At 34.6% G+C, this 19,257-nt stretch overlaps 1 long non-coding RNA gene across 1 annotated transcript in view; it reads left to right on the forward strand.

The window, feature by feature from the left end:
• Positions 1–18,058, forward strand: part of LOC141584238 (uncharacterized) — a 671,799-nt gene extending 653,741 nt beyond the window's left edge. Inside the window, exon 5 of the long non-coding RNA XR_012517148.1 lies at positions 17,384–18,058. This is a non-coding gene — a long non-coding RNA (uncharacterized LOC141584238). The remainder of the gene's footprint in view (positions 1–17,383) is intronic.
• Positions 18,059–19,257: the final 1,199 nt, after the last annotated feature.

Genomic DNA, 19,257 nt, shown 5'->3' on the forward strand with positions numbered 1-19,257 from the left:
CAGTCTCCCTTCTGCCTCTGCAACCCCTCTTCAATGAGTCTCTGCATATTGTCCTGCAGTCCTGCACTGCTCAGTGGCTCCCCTACCTAGAGCCAAGGGAGCACAAAATTTCAAGAGGCATAGGGGTTGTGCTCTTACTCCCAAACCACAAGCCTGGATGCAATTATGCATTGCCACAAAGGAAAGAGTGCTTCCTCCCTCCATATAAACTAGTAGAGACCCTCTGTCTTCCCTCAACCCCAGCCCTACCTCAGGAAACTGTTGGATTAAATATGACACAAGGTACTTCTGTTACCCAAGAAGTAGGAGGTTTGAATTAAGAAATTCATGACTTACCTGTGCAAAGCATGCAGTCACATTAAATATTAAGAATGATTCCCATCCCAGAGCAAGACTTAATTGTACTCAGATCAATGGGTTTTTTCCCAGTTTCCTAGCCCGTCTTTCCTTGTCAGTTACACAGCATGGACAATGAAACACGAACTGGTAACTGCACTGTAGCCGCCATCCCTTTGTCCTTTAGCCATGGATTTAGCACAAGAGTCCCCGACGGAGAGATAAGTGGGTGTGTGGGCAGAGAGAAGAGAGAGATAATCTGAATAGTAGGATCATTCTAGTCACTACAGAGGTGTTTTATATGAGACAGGAATGATGTTTTGGCCCCACCATAGCCTGGATGACTTATATTCAACACATTTGTACACCAAACAACCTTTAGATCACTAAAGTGATTTTTCTAGGTACTTTGACAGCATGAAAAGGATCACTGTAGAAATAGGAATTGGGCCATATGGTACCCAGAATAGTAAATTTGTTTTCTCCATTGTAAACATATAAATGAGAATTAGGTGATTATACTTCAGTGAATTAGGAATTTAATTAGCATCTCTCAGTAACCCTGAGACCTAAGTAACCCTGGGACTTTGACCAGCTTAAGCCTTCGGATGTGAAAAGCTGAGGAGTAGAGCCTGGATCATGGTGAATTCACCAAGATAAGTCTACCTTGAAGATATTTTGATGGCCAATCAGCTCCCCTTGACAGTAGCTCTATCTTAAGAGAACCCCAGAATACACCGACTCAGGACTGCAGAAGCACTTTTGTTGTTACTGTCATTGCTGTCTTGAGTAATTCTGAAGACCATCCCAAGCCATGATCTTTTCCAGTACTGTTGTAGACCCTTTAAATAGTTCAGAGGGCTGGGGTGTTATTATTATTAAAGTAATAAAATACTACCTCTTTACTGACTCTCTGACAATGCCTATTATATTAACAAAACATGCATTATTTCATCACGGTTTAATTAATACCATGTTTAATAGGTATCTCACTTCATGCTAGATTCCAGTACTCTTTTCAAAAGCAGCAAGCTTAAGAATTTTTACTAATTTAATTGAGAGCAGTCTTAAATTAATTGTATAATTAATCTTGTCAAATTAAGTAACATTTCATACACTACCTTATTAAAGAAACTTGAATATTTTAAATTACCATGCTATTAGGCATTAATAAAGAAGTTCTTCTCCTGTATTGTTCTGCTTTATAACACAAAGAAGGTAATTGCAATATAAATTGCAATATAAAAGCTAATTTCTATAGTACATTAATAATTAGATACACATTATTCCCTTTTATATTTTTTTAACTCAATGGATGATCTTTTTTTTTAAAGAAAAATTATCCCCAAATGCCAGAATTTAACTATTATGTTAGTGATTGATTTCAAAACTGGACCTTGGAACGTTTTCAGGAGTGGTTTAGTTAAACCTGAAATACATGGCTATAAACTTCAATAGTAGCAACTACTGAGATCTCAAACCTCTTGAGTGATCAGTTGCTCTTATGTTTGTGAATATGCAGCACATCTATTTCTTAGATGTAGGTAAAAAGCTCTAATCTCTAAGTCCCTGGAGATTATAAAATACAGTGTCCCTACATCTAAAACCAGAGGTCTCTTCTCCAGAGACAATCAGATGTGACATGAGGACAATGTGTGAGAACAGAGATTTCAAATTGGTGGTGAGCCATAGGGTGGATAGGCAGGAAGGAAAAGCATAATGACTTACCAACATTTTAGAAATAGGTAAAACTCAGTCTTCATGTCAAAAACCATCATTTCTTAAATTCTGCGAGCATATGCATTTCCTATGTATTTATTCTGAATTTTAAGATGCTGAGGTCAATGCTTTTGTTAACCTCGAGGAGCTATGCTCATCACATATCACATTTCCCAGGCATGGAATCTATGCCAAAATAACCCAGATACCAGCTTATGCACATTTTCAGACAGATTTAAATGATACCATATTTACTGATGATGCTTAAATATTAGCAATGATCACATTGAAAGGGTTGAGTACTTTGTGCCCAAATCCACAGCTCTTAGTAGGCATTCAAAGATACTTTGGGAAAGTGAGTAAGCATAGCTAGATATATAAAACAAATAAATAGAAAGAGGTAAAAAAAATTGCTGATGGGAATATTTCTGATTAGCCTAATGAGACTCTTTTTCTAAATTTATTTGGTAGTGGCTGTTACCTGAAAATGCCTAATTCATTTAAGGTTTGGTTTTGATTAAAAAAAAAAAAATGAAATAATGCCAGCCAGATTCATTTTTTCAGAACAACAGTTTTGGGGCACTAGAAGTGCAATGCTTTTTATTTAACCATTTAACCTTAATCTGGTAAGTGAAAATGTATCTAATGGGCTGAGTCAGTTGCATTCTTACTGATGTCAATGGTTGCTTATCCTCTGTTTCTGACTATGGTTTTCATTAGTTTTATTCATCAAAGGTTTTTATCCTTTCTCCTTCTGAGCAAATGGTGGAATTTTATTTTTCCTCCACTTTGTGGTTAGGTGTGGTCATTTGACTTTCTAAGCTTATGAAATGTGAGAGGAAGTGACTCGGGTAACTTCAGAGAGTAGTTTTTAAAGCCCAGTCATGTGATTTATCAGGTTTCCCTTTTCCCTGTCTCAACAAACATGGAAACGTGGAGACAGAATGTCCTTCCACCCTGGTTCCTGAGGGAAAATGACCCAGAGCACAGTTCCAGAGAAACATTGATGGACATGAAGCATTACCACTCATCGTGAGCGAGAAATACATTCGTGTCCTTTGAAGCTACTAACATTGGGGAATGTTCATTATAAAACCGTAGATCAGTATATCCCGACTATGTGACCACGTCATTGCATGACGTGACCCTGAACCACAGACAACCTGAAATGCTGGGGAGGAGGACTGGGATGGTATGCAGCAGGGGGTGATGGGAAGGTAGAAATGAATTCTTAATTGTTGCAAAGACATTTCTACCCATTCAAAAGTTTGAAAGAAATCTCTAATATTTTTATCAATCCTTTTGATGTTTTAGAAGATTGGGTTTACCTAATTAAAAAAAAAAGTTTGGGAATATATGCAGAGTGGCACTTAAAAAATACAGTTAATTATCAATTATAGTGGAGGTGTTCTTGAAAAGGGTATTATGGCATAGATTTGAGTTTGTTCTGTTCAACTTTAATAATGTTTTTGAAAGTTATATTTATTTGCTGCTATTTTGGTAACACAGAAAAGCACAAAGAGGATTAAATTTACATCTCATTTTATCAAACCAAGAGAATCAATGTGAACATTTGTTACATATCTCTTTGTCTTTTCTTCCATGTTATGTTATAGGTGTGTATGTTTAATTTTAGATGAAAAGCATGTTTTTAAATCATAAAGAATGAAAGGCCTCCCTTTTCTCCTTCATTCATCTCCTGCAAAGAAGCCCACTTTTCAGATAATCCTGTTGACATTTTCTATTTTTTTCCTATGCTTACACACACACGTGCACACACGTGCATTCATTTTATCTATATTATATATACATTATTATATATTATTATATATGTGATATATAAATTCAGACAAAATTATTTTTAACATAACTGATTCATTTAGAACAACATACTCAGGCAACATAAAGCTCTTAGGCAAAATCATGTCAGTACGTAAATAGCTGCCTCATTTGTTGTAATGAATGCAGAGTATATATTTTATATACAAAGGTGTGCCTCCAGTTATATATTTTATATAAATATATGCTTCATTTATTTGTTTTTTAAACTGAATAAAGTATCCATCTGGATATGGCTTTTCGTACAACCTATCCTGTTTGGATTTTTTTTTTTTACATTTAAGAATATAGTCTGTACTTCCTTTCATTATATTAGCTATTTAAAAACTGTTTACATCCTACATAAAAGCTAATTTAGATTGTTCTTAGATCTCTTTCCATCTACCCTGTTCCCATGAGCAAATTAGCTAAGTGGGACATTTTCCACAGGTGCTTCCTAATTGTGACTTGAACAAGCAAGCCCTGAACGACAAGTGAATGACTTGATTTTTAGCACATCGGCCTCATGCAAAGCTGTGAGCATCATGTTTCCACTGCAGTCAGTGGTGCCCTGCAGAGGAGCCCTCCAAGGCAGGCAGCCTGTCTCCTTCATGTCAGCTGCCTTGTCAGATGCTGGCACAGCTTTGCTTAAGACTTGACTTCCATTCTATCAGATTGCAACTCACCTGCCACTGTCCCGCTGCCAGCAAGAAAGACACTGGAAATGTCCTCTGCTATAGATTAAGTCCCAAAACTAAGGATGGAGATTCAACAACTTTTGCTCACTCAGGAGTCTTAAATGTCTCAGATTCTCCATTTTTCAATGAGTATTTATTTTAAATATTTCTGAACATCATTATACTTGTGACTGATATCTGTTATTTAAAATTATATGTTATTTTACTGTTTATAGTAGCTTTTTTCTAAATCTTTATTTTATTTTGAAATTATAGTAAAAAACATTTTTTTTTGCATGTACAGGTCTATATATTCTTAACACAGCTATAGATTCAAGTAAACACCATCATTATCAGGCTATAGAACTGTTCTATCGCCTCCAAAATTTCTTTTTGTATTCCTTTGCTAGCTCTTTGTCGTCACATTCTCTCGTAGCCTTTAAACTACAAGTGAGCTCATCTCATCCTTAGAGTTTTGTCTTTCAAGTATGCAATATAATGAAATCACACAGCATGGAATCACACAGCACGGAATATTTTGGCTCTAGTTTCTTTCACTCAGCAAACGCCTTCAATATTAATTCGAGACGTTTCAAATATCAATAGTTTCCATTGTTAATGTGTGACAGTTTGATTATTCATTCATCCATTGAAAGATTTTTTTTTCCTGTTTTAGGCAGTTATGAATGGGACTGCTATAAACATTCATGTACAGGTAATGGTGGTGTTAATATTATTTTCATTTTTTAAGGGTAGGTACTCAAGAAATAGAATTGCTGAGTCTTGTGGTTCATGCTCGTCTGACTTTACGATGAACTGCTAAATTGTTCCCTGCTTAGTGCTTCCCATTCCCACCAGCAATGTAGGGGACTCCCATTTTCTCTGTTCCATTGCTAGTTTTTGGTATAGGCATAATTTTTTTCATTTTAGACACTCTAATAGATATGTAGTGGGATTTTATCATAAGTTAACTTTGCATTTCCCTAGCATCTAATTATGTTGCTCATCTTCTCATGGGCTGATTTGCCTTATTTATATCATCTTGGGTGTAATGTATTTTGTCTATTTTCAGTTGGGTTTTTGCTTCCTATTGAGTTTTGAGCATTCTTTATGTATGCTAAATAAAGGCCTTTGCAGATATATGATTTGCAAATATTTCCTCCTTTTAGGTTTTTTTCTTTTTAATCCTCAGTAGTTGCTTTCACACAAAGTAATTTGGATAAAGTCCAATTATGGTTTGTGTTTTTACTTCTAATAACTCATTGTATAATTTCATATCATAAGGATTTTTTCTTAGGTTTTCTTCTATGTATTTTATGGTATTAGTCTTTATACATGTAGATCTATGAGCTGCTTTAACTTTTACATAAGGTTTAAAATGAAGACTTAATGTTTTGCATATCAATTGCATACCAATTTTAGTGTCAGACTTTCCAACTTAATTTATTGAAAAGACTATCCTTCTCCATTGAATAACCTTTGCACCTTTGTCAAAAATTAATTAACTGTATTGGTTTGGGTCTATATTTAGACTATCCATTCTGTTCCATTGATCTATCGGTCTATTCCTTTGCTAATATTCTACTTTTTTCTTTACTTAGCTTTACAGTGTCTTTTTTTATTTTTAATCTTTATGAGTACATAGTAGGTATTTGTATTTATGAGGTACATGAAATACTTTGATACAGGCATACAATAAGTAATGATAACAGGGAAAATGGGATATCCATCACTTAAAACATTTATTATTTCTCTGTGTTACAAACACTCCAATTAAACTTCTAGTTATTTTTAAATGTACAATAAATTATTGTTTACTGTAGTCACTCTGTTGGGTTATCAAATACTAATCTTATTTATTCTATCTAAGTATATTTTTGTACAAATTAACTATCCCTACATCCCTCATATGTGTGTCTTTATAGGTGAAGTGTGTTTCTTGTAGGCAGCAGATCCTTGGTCAATTTTTTTTAATCCAATCAGCTAATCTATGTCTTTTGATTGGATATTTTAGTCTATTTACATTCAAGGTTTTTATTTACTATTATTGATAAGTAAGTAAGAACTTACTACTGCCATTTTGTTGTCTGTTTCTGGTTGTTTTGTGGTCTTCTCTTCCTTCTTTTCTTCTGTTCTGTCTTCCTTTTAACTAAGGTGATTTCCTGTGGTGGTATGTTTCAATTTCTTGCTTTTTTTATATGTATCTGTTGTAGGTTTTTTTTTTATTTGAAGTTACCATGGGGCTTGCAAATAACATCTTCTAACCTGTTATTTTACACTGATGACAACACCAATTTCAAAAACAGACAACAAGCAAAGATAAAAATAATAAAAACTGTACACTTCTAACTTCATACCCTGTTTTTTACCTTTTATTGTTTCTATTTATATTTCATTATATTGTCTATGTCTTGAAAAATTGTTGTAGTTATTATTTTGGATACATTCATCTTTTAGTCTTCCTACTCAAGATATGAATAGTTAACAACACAATAATGGCATTATAATATTCTGTGTTTGTCTGTGTACTTACAATTACCATTGAGTTTGTACCTTTAGATGATTTCTTATTAACATCATTTTCTTTCAGATTGAAGAACTCCTTTTAGCATTTCTTATAGAACAGATCTGGTGTTGATGAAATCCCTCAGCTTTTGTTTATCTAGGCAAGTCTTTATTTTTATAGTAAGTCCTAAAAGAGTAATCTGTTTCTAACTTTATTCCCCTCTTTCAAAATTTTTTGGCCATTCTACTTCCTTCACTTTACACATGAATTTAAAATCTTTTCTATATTGCTAAAAAAATTCTACTGAGATTTTGATTAAAATTGAATCAAATCTGTAGCTCAATTGCGAATGATAAACATCTTTAATATGGCAAGTCTTCTAGTACATGAAAAAGATATGTTACTTCATTTATTTAGATCTTTTCTGATTTGTTTCATCAGCATTGTTTTCAGCATAGCAATCCTGTATGTGTATTCTTAGATTTGTACATCTAAGTATTCCACCTGTTTTGGAGCTATAATAAAATTTTGGCTTCCAGTTGTTCATTGCTAGTTTACAGAAATACCATTGATTTTTGTGTTGATCTTATAGCCTGTGTCCTTGCTAAATTAACTTAGTTCTAGGACTTCTTATACAGAAATTCCAATTTCTAGAGAGACGATCATGTCTATGGTTTGAGACAGTTTTATTTATTGTTCTTCAGCCTGTGCCATTTCTTTCTTTCTTGCCTTATTGCACTAGCCAAGATTTAAGGTGCAATGTTGGCTGGAAATTGTTGGCATGTACGTTCTTTCCTTATTCCTGACTTCAGGAGGAAAATATTGTCTGTCGTCAGTAAGCATGATGTTAGATGTGGATTTTTAATGCTCATTAGCAAGTTTAGGAAATTCCCATCTATTCCTGGTTTCTTGAGTCTTTTTTTTAAAAAATAATAAATGGATGTTGAATTTCTCAAATGTTTTTTCCATGTCAATTCATATGTTCATAAGACTTTACTTCCTTGGCTACTAATATAGTAAACAATATTGATTGATTTTCAAATATTGAACCACTCCTGCATTCCTGTGATCAATCCCAATCAGTTGTGATGTACAATTTTTTAAAATATGACTAAATTTACTTTGCTGAAATTTTGTTAATATTTTTAAAATCTTTGTCCATGAAGGATATTGATTTGTACAATTTTTTTGTAATGCCTTTGCCTGATTTGTTAGCAGGGTAATGCTGTCATCATAAAATAAATTATTAAATATTTCTTCTTCTCTTTTCTTGAAACTAGTGAAGAATTGGTTTCTTTGTTAAATATTTGATAGAATTAATCAGTAACACCATTTAGAAGTTCCATTTTTGAAAGTTTAAAAAAATAGCTAATTAAATTGCTTTAAAAGTTGTAAGACTATCCAGTTTATATCTTTAAACTTAGGTGAGTTTTGGAAGTTTGTGATTTTCAAGGCATTGGTCTGTTTCACTCAAATGTGTGGTTTTATGTAACTAGATTTGTTTATGGTATTCTCTTATTTCTTTTTAACAGTTGCAGAGTATAGTATTTTCTTTTAGTTCTGATATTTATAATTTCTGTCTTCTCTTTCATTCTTTGTTGGTATTGCTAGGATTTATGGATTTTGCTGATCTCTTTAAAGAACAAACTTTTATTTTTGTGAATGTTCCTGATGAGTTTTGTGTTTCCATTTCATTAATTTATGTCCTAATCTGTTTTCCTTCCTTCATCTGTCTTGCTTTGGATTTCTTTGGTACTATTTTTCTACATTCCTAGGTGAAAAGTTTAGATTATTTATTTGACTTATTTTTTCTTTTCTAACACAAGTATTTAATGCTATGACATTCATCTAAGCACTGCTTTGGCCCTATCACACAAATTTTGGCATGTTTTATGTTTTCTTTCAATTCAAAACATCTTCTAGCTTCCTCTAAGCCTGTCTACCTCCTCTATGATTATTTTGTAAATAATCATAGTGTTGATTATTAATAATAGTATTGAATATTAATAATCATAGTGTTTTTAATTTGCAAGTGTTTAGAGACTTTCCTGTTATCTGTCTTAGATTCTACTTTACTTTCATTATGATTATGTAACCTACTTTTATTATTTAATTTAGTTATTTCACATGTGTTAAAATGTCATCTCAACTTCCACCCCCATCTCCCTGAGGATGAGTTCTGTCTTGGTGAATGTTTCAAATGCATTTGAAAAAAAATATACATTCTGAATTGCTATTGGATGGAATATTCTATAAAGTTTAAATAGATCCCATTGGTCAATGGTGATGTTCATTTATTTCATATGCTTACTGATTTTCTGTCTCCTGCTTCTCCAGATTACTGTGAGAGCAGTGCTGAAGTCTCTAACAACAACTGTAGATTTGTCTATTTCTCTTAATTCTGCTAGTTTTGGTTTCATGTGAATTGTTGTCTGTCTTTAGGTATGTACACATGGAGAAATGTTTTGTTATCCTGGTAAGTGAATACTTTCATCATTATGTTACATCTTTCTCTGTCTATGGTGTTTTTCTTTGCTCTAAAACCCACTTTGTCTGATATTAATGTAACCACTCATGTTTTCTTTTGATTAGTGTTTGTATGGTATATTTTTTCCATCCTTCCCTTTTTGCTTGCCCATATCCAAGGAGCTTATTGTAGGCAGCATGTAGCTGGGTCATACATTTTATCCATTCTGACAACCTGTACTTTAATCAACATTTTTAGACTATTCACCCTTAATGTAAATGCTTAGACTATAATAATATACTTTATATTTAATTATAATTATATTTAATTATAATACTACTTATTTGATGTTTGTGCTTTTGTTTATCCCCTTCCCCTTTTTTATCTTCTTTCTGTTTATTTTGAACAGTTTTTAGTATATCATTTAAATTATCTATTGCATTATGTACCATATCAATTTGTATACAAGTTTTAGTGATCATTCTAGAGTTTACAATATATATACTTAAATTTCTACTTAGAATCAGTATTTTTCTAGCTTAGCTGGAGTATTCTGACTCAGGATATGACTGCATTCATCCCAGAACTTGGCTGTGGTCAAAAGATCTGCTTCCCAACTATTTCATGTGGTTGTTGCCAGGCTTCAGTTCATTACAGGCTGTTAGAGGGCCTCAGTTTCTTATCATGTGGGACTATCAATAAGTCTGCCCTCAATATATTAGCTTGCTTTCCACAGGATGGATGGATGGTGTGTGTGTGTGTGTGTGTGTGTGTGTGTGTGTGTGTATGTGTGTGTGTGTGTGTGTGTGTGTGTGTGAGAGAGAGAGAGAGAGAGAGAGAGAGAGAGAGAGAGAGAAAGAGAGAGATGCTCAGGTAAAAGTTGCAGTCTTTCACAGTCTTTTTATAATCTGTTCTCAGACGTGATATACCATTACTTCAGCCAGCTATTTGTCACACAGATCAATTTGGGTAAGGTTTGAGGAGGTCTACAGGAATCATTAGGAGCCTTGGGGGTTTGGGGGCTACCACATGACTATCACTGCTAGGTCCGTAATTCAATGTTCTCTAGCCTGATGTGGGCATTCCAATTCCAGTTTAAGTCAGTTTAGTTATTTCTAGATTGTCATCTGTGGCTGTAATCCAGGTACTCATGATGCTGGGGGAGAGCATGTAGAGTAGTTTTAAATCTTAGCATTTATCTAAGGCCTCTCAATAGTTGAAAGAAATCCAACTTATAGCTTTGAAGCTTATAGAATAGTAAAAAGTAAAAAAGAGCTAAGGAAGTTACAAAAATTATGGTATATTTTAAGTGTCTATATTTAATTAATGTTTTTAACAAAGATACACAAACATACTGACTACATTGATGGCCTCTTTCAAAGATACCCTGACAATTCTAAACATAAAGATTTTCATGAATGTAAAACCCCGAAAAAGCACAGCTATATGATCTCTCCCTTCTAATGACCCATGGACCATGATTGGGAGGCTACTTTACTTCTTCAAAATCTACCAGCAAGGCTCACAAATTCACTTGTCTGGACGTCACTGATATTTCCTGGTTTGGTGTACTGATAAAGTCTGGATGTAAGAACTAGCTGCTGAGCAATACTGCTTTTCTGGACCAAGTGTGCTTGTCTGACCCCTTGATCACTAATTATATTTGACTTAGAGCTCAGTGTAGACTTTTGACTTGGCAACTGACCAGTCACTTGGTGGCATTTATTGAGTTCAGTCCATTCTACTGGAACTGAAGATAACGACATAAAGGCCATTGTTAAGTCTTAGGGTCGCAGTTGGTGCCATTTGTGATGCTGTAGCAACAAGTTGTATCCCCTCCTCCCATTTAATTTACGTTTGGTGTATTAGTTGCTTTACAGTGAAGTTTATGAATGACATTTTTCAGGCGGCAATTCCTAAATAATTACACATTTTCTGGAAAATGGTTATTTATACAGTGCACTCTATGGATCAAGTATTTGATCCTATTTTCCCATTAGCTTTGGAAACACAGAAGCTCAGAACCCAATTGCAGCTGTAGAAAGTGCACAAGACCTGTGTCCTGCTTTCTTCTTACTGACTTAACCACAGGATTCCTCTTATTTTCCTTCCTTCTGTTTTCTTCTCTTCCTTAATTAGTCACCTAATTTCCAGTAGTTGTTTTTTTAAACCCTTTGAAATTATATGTAGATAAACAAGATTAAAATGAAAGACAGTAAGGATGGGAAGGAATACATTGATGAGCCTTGTAAGAAAACCTTTTAATAGTAGGCATATATTTTGAATAATTAGAGTTCTCCAAACTGCAAAGCACTGCACTGCGAGTTAACGGGGCATCCCTTCTGCAATACAGGCCATGTGGTCAATTTTCAGATGAGTTCCAAATGAGGTCCATACTTTGAGCAGAGAATATGTGTCCATATGTCCATCAATTAAGGCTGAGACTCACTTTTAAGGAGCTTAAAAAGATATTAAGTTAATTCCACTTCTTTTTCTAATGATTTCCTGTGGTGAGACATACTATCCATAAGTGATATTTAATTTTCCGTAATTAAGTTTATCTGATCCTTATGATGGGTACTTTCATATACTTCTGTGTATGATAATGATGTCTATAATAAGCATGAAAAGGGCCTAATATAACTTTTGAATCACAAGCCCATCTCCTCAAAAAAACCCTAAAAATAAAACATCTGGTATAGTTTTGAGTATCTTTTAATAGTTTATTTAATTAAAAATTGGTGATATGGTAAATTGCTATTAACCCAAATGTCCCTCCTTCACTACTCTGTTAAGTAATAGAGAGTTTATAAAATTACATGTCATGGTTAAGACCTCTTCATGGTTGCTCATGCCATTTGGTTTGTGTATAAAGAATAGGCGTCTTTTCTAAATACCGATCTGCTTATCCCAGTGGTCCTCGTATCAGTCTTCTCTTTTCCCTTCTGGGATCAATAATGAACAGCATTTCAGGATTGTCTTAAAATATTGGGCTTTTGAACCACTGTATAATTTTTGTGTGAAATAGACATTTAGAGATGGCTCGGGGAGGCTGGTGTTCTTATTCAGTGACGCATATGGTGGGATTTCTCCTTCCTAGTTTTTTGAAAAGAAGGCAAGCCTACAATTGTCAGAAATTTTATTGTCTTTTTTTTTAATGCCAACTACAGCTTCTGTTTCTATTCAATAAATTTCTATTATAAACAGATTTTTAAAAATAGAATATAAAGGGCTCCAGTCACTGAAGACCTCTCACTTATGTCTCCTATTTGACATGTCAACTGCTTTAGGACATCACAGAGTAAACATACCTCAAAACTCACAGAGGGAAGAAAATGCAAAATGATGTCAGGAGAGAAACAGATCCAGGAGAAATATCACCATAATGCAGCAGATCCTTGATCTGAACATCCACTTAACAATAATATAGATACCATATGAGACAACGTTTTCAAAACTGGTTAGCAAGTTGTGAACTGTTTTGATGCCAGGTGGTTATTTTCGTTGTTGTTAAATAGTGCATGTATTCATAGTAAGAAGTCAATAACTCTCAAATATTTGTAGTAGCTTTTAATAGACCCCAAAAGTGAAGGTGAAATTTTCCCATACAGATTGTTTCTTCTCTAGCAAATCACTTCCAGACTCTATTGGAACAAAAAAAAAAGAAGTTCTATTAAGTTTTTCTTTTCTTATTTTTTCTTTTTTTGAGACGGAGTCTCGCTCTGTCGCCCAGGCTGGAGTGCAACGGCTCAATCTCAGCTCACTGCAACCTCTGCCTTCCGAGTTCAAGCGATTCTCCTGCCTCAGCTTCCTGAGTAGCTGGGAATGCAGGTGCCCACTACCATGCCTAGCTTATATTCGTATTTTTAGTAAAGATGGGGTTTCATCATATTGGCCAAGATGGTCTGGATCTCCTGTGCTTGTGATCCACCCGCCTTGGCCTCCCAAAATGCTGGGATTACAGGCATGAGCCACCTCTCCGGGCATTGTTTTTTTTTTTTTTTTTTTTTTTTTTTGAGATGCAGTTTCACTCTTGTCACCCAGGCTAAAGTACAATGGTGCAATCTCAGCTCACTGCAACCTCCACCTCCAGGGTTCAAGTGATTCTCCTGCCGCAGCCTGTCGAGTATGTGGGATTACAGGTGTGCCCCACTACACCCAGCTAATTTTGTATTGTTTTAGTAGAGAAGGTGTTTCACCATGTTGGTCATGCTGGTCTTGAACTCCTGACCTCAAGTGATCTACCTGCCTCAGTCTCCTAACACACTGGGAGGGTTTATAGGCATGAGCCACTGTACCTGGCCCTATTACCATTTTTTTCTACATAAGAAACTACAAAGAACATTTTAAATGATTTAGTATATATGCTTAGAATTCTGGCAGTTTCACTAAAGGCCATAAAAACCAACCGAATTAACACTTCTTTTTTTTGAGACAGGGTCACTGCAACCTGTATCTCCTGGGTTCAAACGATTGTCATGCCTCAGCATCCCAAGTAGCTGGAACTAGAGTCACATGTCACCACACCCAGCTAATTTTTTTTTTTTTTTTTTTTTTTTTTTTTTTTTTTTTTTTTTTGGTAGAGACAGGATTTCACTGTGTTGGCCCAGCTAGTTTCAAACTCCTGGCCTCAAGTGATCCACCCACACTGACCCTCTCAAAGTGCTGGGTTTACAGGCATGAGCCACTGCACCCAGCCTCAGTGAACACTTCTGATCTCCACACTCCTGTACCCTTGACAGGGGTGTTTTGAGGGTACAGGTAATAACTGAAAAATTAAATATAAATGAAATTGGAAGATGTGTTTCATAAAGGTTTTGGGCAGACTTGCATGGCTATGTTCTTTGCACCCCTCTATGAATATGGCATGAAGGAGCTCAGCTGCTATAACAGAGGACTTCCACCTTCTGAGTTCAGTGTTCTCTGAAATCTTCTGACAAAGGAATGGCACTACTGATAAAAATTCAACGGCTGCATAATTATACCCATGAGTTTCTTCTGCGGGAAGCAGCATTTGACAGCAAATGTGATTTGACCATGTGACTAAAGCTATACCACTATTTAGGTTAGGATTAAAAAATATAAGGAGACGTATGGGGACAACTCTGTATATAAATATCAGTAGTGGAAAGAGAAATTGCATGTTGTGTTATAATTTCACGGAGTTTTTGCTTTTCTTATTTCCACAGATTTGATTATTAATAATAAATTACACATCTAAAGGAATTTATAGCTCCCCATACAGTATCTAATTTGATACTCATAATTCTGTAAAAGTAGGTATTATTATCATGACTTTACAGATGAAGTGAAACAGAGTAATTTAAGAGACTTACAATCATAAAATTGTAGAGCTGTAAAGGAACTTAAGATCGTTATCTGGTTTGCAAAAATTTTTTTCCTTTCTCTTTCTTTCTCCCTTTTTTTGGTCAAGAAACATTTTTTTTTTTTCTTGACCAGAGTATTCATGGAGAAACTCATCTTATAAAATAGATTAAAGTGCTATATGATTTACTTTTAAGTTTAAATTTATAACATTTTTCATTTATAAAATCAATGTGAGAACAATGAAACTGCTTGGACCAATCCAACATTTAAAACTGGTTATGAGTGTCAGTAGCTGTAATGTATTTTTCATAAAATCCTTCTTTACTTCCTTTATTTATAAGTAAATTGCATTTACTTGTTATTTCTTACTTACGTCTACAGGTTTTAATTGTGTGATATTAAAGATAGTTGCAATTGGCATCAAATAGAACTTATAGCTACTTATGGCTATAAGATAAAACTTATGGCTATAAATAGAACTTATGGCTACTGATTTTTTTCTTTTAAATAGATTGTGAATTCAGATTATTCTTAAGTTAAAACTATCCCCAAATGTAAAATATAAGTAATTGAAAAATTTTATTTCACAGTTGAATCACTAACAGTCTCTAATTACTTTAGTCTTATTATAAATATAATAATCAGATTGGAAATATCTAAAAATTCTAATACAATTTATCACCTTGCATAATTCGGTATTATCCTAAGATAGTAAGTTATCTAATGCTATCTATAACACAAGTAACTATAATGTTATGATAAAGACATGAAATAAACAGATGCTACTGCAGCCTTTCTTGGAAATTCAATGTATGTACTGGGACAACCAGTACAAAACAATCAATTGAGCACATATCATTATATATGCTTACCTGTGGAACTCTACTAAAATAATTAGATAATTTTTTTTTAAAGAATATACCCTCAAAGACAAAGAGAATGGTTGAAGAGACAGCAGCCACTAAGAGATATTACCAAATTTTGAGAGGACAGAAGCTGACTGAAGATAGGTAATTGATGTAGCAGAACAAGAAACATGAACCTTACATTTCTGCAGGGGAAAATTGCAAGGCAGTTCATCCCACAAAGAGAGGCTCAAGTGTGGGGTGAACCAGGTGACCTGGAAAGTGGTGAGAGTTTCAAGGCTGAATATAGAGGCATTGACTGGATGTCTGTGTAAGGAATGGTTAGATACCTAGATACCCTCCCAACCTCCACACAGCCAGTGACAAACATGCCCTGAATCTTTATGCTCTGGAGAAACAGACATAGTATAGGCCTGGATTTGGGAACACTGAATCCTGTGGTGGTTGGGATTTTCATACTGACAGCAAAGATTCCTCTTTGGAGAAACTGAATTGTCCCAAGTAGACCCCACAGAAATGGACATTTACATGCCTACATGAAAATGCCAGTTTATGATTTTATCACTCCAGTGCACAGCTGTCTTATATAACAAGTTCTTTCCATGCAAATAGGCTCATCCAGTTATTTTCTTTGTGATTTATTCTTTAATCTGAATGGCAGCCAAGATCATCATAGATTATAGGAAAGGCTCCAAAATGAAGGACAGACCCAAACTAAATAAACACTATAAAGTGCTTAAGAAACAGAGACAATACAGGGAGTAGAAGACAACTTCAATTATGCTCACTAATATTGTATTAGAAAAGAGAAACTATTAGTCTATTTCATGAGAAATAAGGCTGTTAAAAGGAATATTTAGAAAAAAATTAATAGTGACTTGACAAATATATAAAAAAAAGTTCTAGTAGATATATAGAAATCTAAGCATATAAAAACCAAAGCAAATGCTAATTCCAGAGTAAGAAGTAGTCTGAGGAAGCAGAAAATGAAGGTTAAGAAAAAAGAGTGGGAACAAAGAAATTAGGCCGAAAGGACCAGGAGAAAGAAAGAGAACAAGTAGTAATACTTATACAAGAACGAAAAGTAGTACACTACTTGGCTCAACAGTAAACAGTGTTTTGAGGTCAAAATAAATCAAATCTTTAACAATGTTACAACCAAATATGACAACGTAACTTTTCAGAGGAAAAAGGTAGGTAACTGGAGGGAGGACATTTCCCTTCTCTTAAAACAAGAAGTCAGCAAGTAATATCTAAAATAAATAGGTTATGAAATAGCAAATGATATCAGAAACATGCTTCCAGGAAATGAGATTGGGAAAGGGTGAAGCAGGGAATAGTTTATATTTTTCACAAGATTTTGATACAATTTGTTTTCTTTCTGTCATTCTTTTTAAACTATGTGCATACATTGCTTTGATACATACATAAACAAGTAAATAAACTTCCAGATGTAAGGGCTAGTCTGGAACTGATAAAAGGATGCTAAAAATATTCTATTTTCTGTGACATTTACATGACTTGTAAATATTGTAAAACAAAATATCTAAAAAGAAAATGTTTGGAAAGTAGAGGAGACAGTTATTGAAACCCATGGACTAAGTCTCATATAATTTGGATCTTTGTGTTTTTTTCTAATACATCCTTTCTCTATCTTACTTGCCAGTCCTGTGGTCATTCAGCTGCTTACGATTGGTGGGTTGGAGGATTCCAAAATATGCCATGGCCCACTGCCATTGTGCTTACAGACTTACAACATATCATGAAGACGCTACATTAAAGCCACTTCTTAAAGCAAATGCCATGTCCTAGAGTGTCATCTGCAGGGAAGCAGTTTGCACTTGACAGAAATGAAGATCTTCTAAGTAAGTACTGGCTCTGTGGACCCCAACCTAAAATGTAACAGTTAAGGTAGCCTCTGGTTCAAGTGCAGCTAGAGTGTGAAAGAGTCAGTCATTAGTAGATGTTATGCTATTATCACCGTTGAATTCATCCAGTCAGCTAGTAGAAAATCAGAACTCTGAGAGAACGAGGTGAATAATTTTTAAACATTGATATGGGGGAAGGTGTTGTCCAATACAGTAGTAAACTGCATAAATCATAGAAAGAATGAAAGAATTGGGTATCTGACAGGAATAGGGTTACTAAAAAGCAAAGAAGAGGAGGAAGGGAACTCAAACATTAAGTAGAAGCAGTTATAACCCAAGATAATCCTCAACTAGTTTCTGATTTTTACTAACACGTTTTCTCAAGATCTGATTTAAAACTAATTTTTGCCATAAATCCAGATTTTTAACATTAAACAAGCAAGTTAAGTACAGTATTTCAAAGCCAAAAATGTGCCCAGGGCAGCCTGCATGTCAAATGTCAGATACATACTTCCAGAGCGGCAAAATGCTGCTCTACATCCATCCTCTGAAGCATTATCCATCATGACGGGTTTTCTGAACTTGCAGTAAACTGTGTTATTTCTAATAGCAAATTGAGTATTTTCCTGGAGAGGAGATGTTAACATTGATAATGAGCTCTAATGTTCTAAGAGAATGCACTTAAACATTTTGTTGAGAGGACAATTTGTTAGTAAGTAATAGAAAATAATAGAAGGGATTAAAGTGAGGCCAAAAGTTATAAATTATTAAAATCTATTCTTGATCATACAAGAAGTAGCACAAAGAGAACAAACACACAAGTTGTCAGATACTCCACATTTTTGCATGTGGACCAAATAGCTATGCATTTTCAGATCCCAAATAGATATCATCATCAAAACCACTGGACCTGAATCAGGCATCCTTCCTTTCATACACTTCAGCACGATTATAGATAGGCCTGTTGTGTGGTTTAGACCTATATACTCCTATCTATAAATGTGCTTGTCCTTGGGAGCAGAGAAAAGAAAACTAGACTAGATTGTGGAATATATCTGTAGTTTGTAGTTAGCAAAGAAGACTCAACAAATATGATTCTATATCGTATCTTGACCTTCAAATTTTTTTAAATCAAAGATTAATATTTTATTGAAGTTATTACAACTTGTAAGTTTGACCTCTCAGAACCTCCCATTTTGACAAATTAATCAACCATTTCCTACTGGTCCTCATTCTGGTGGCAAAGTCATATGACATAATTGAAAGTTTCAGCTCTCAGAGAAAGGTTTGCTTTATTAAATACCCTCATTCTATAGGCCAGATGACTAATCTTTGAGTCATTACTTCTTTTATGTATGTATGTATGTATGTATGTATTTATTATCTGGACACAGAGTCTTGCTTTGTTGCCCAGGCTGGAGTGCAATGGCACAATTTTGGCTCACCACACCTCCACCTCCTGAGTTCAAGTGATTCTTGTATCTCAGCCTCCTGAGTAGCTTGGATTACAGACATGCGCTACCACGCCTGGTTAATTATTTATATTTTTAGTAAAGACAGGGTTTTGCCATGTTGGCCAGGCTGGTCTCTAATGCCTGACCTCAGGTGATCCGCCCACCTTGGCCTCCCAAAGTGCTGGGATTACAGACATGAGCCTCCATGCCCAGCTGAT

The sequence above is a fragment of the Saimiri boliviensis genome, chromosome 4 (genome assembly GCF_048565385.1).
Source record: "Saimiri boliviensis isolate mSaiBol1 chromosome 4, mSaiBol1.pri, whole genome shotgun sequence".
NCBI classification, from domain to species: domain Eukaryota; kingdom Metazoa; phylum Chordata; class Mammalia; order Primates; family Cebidae; genus Saimiri; species Saimiri boliviensis.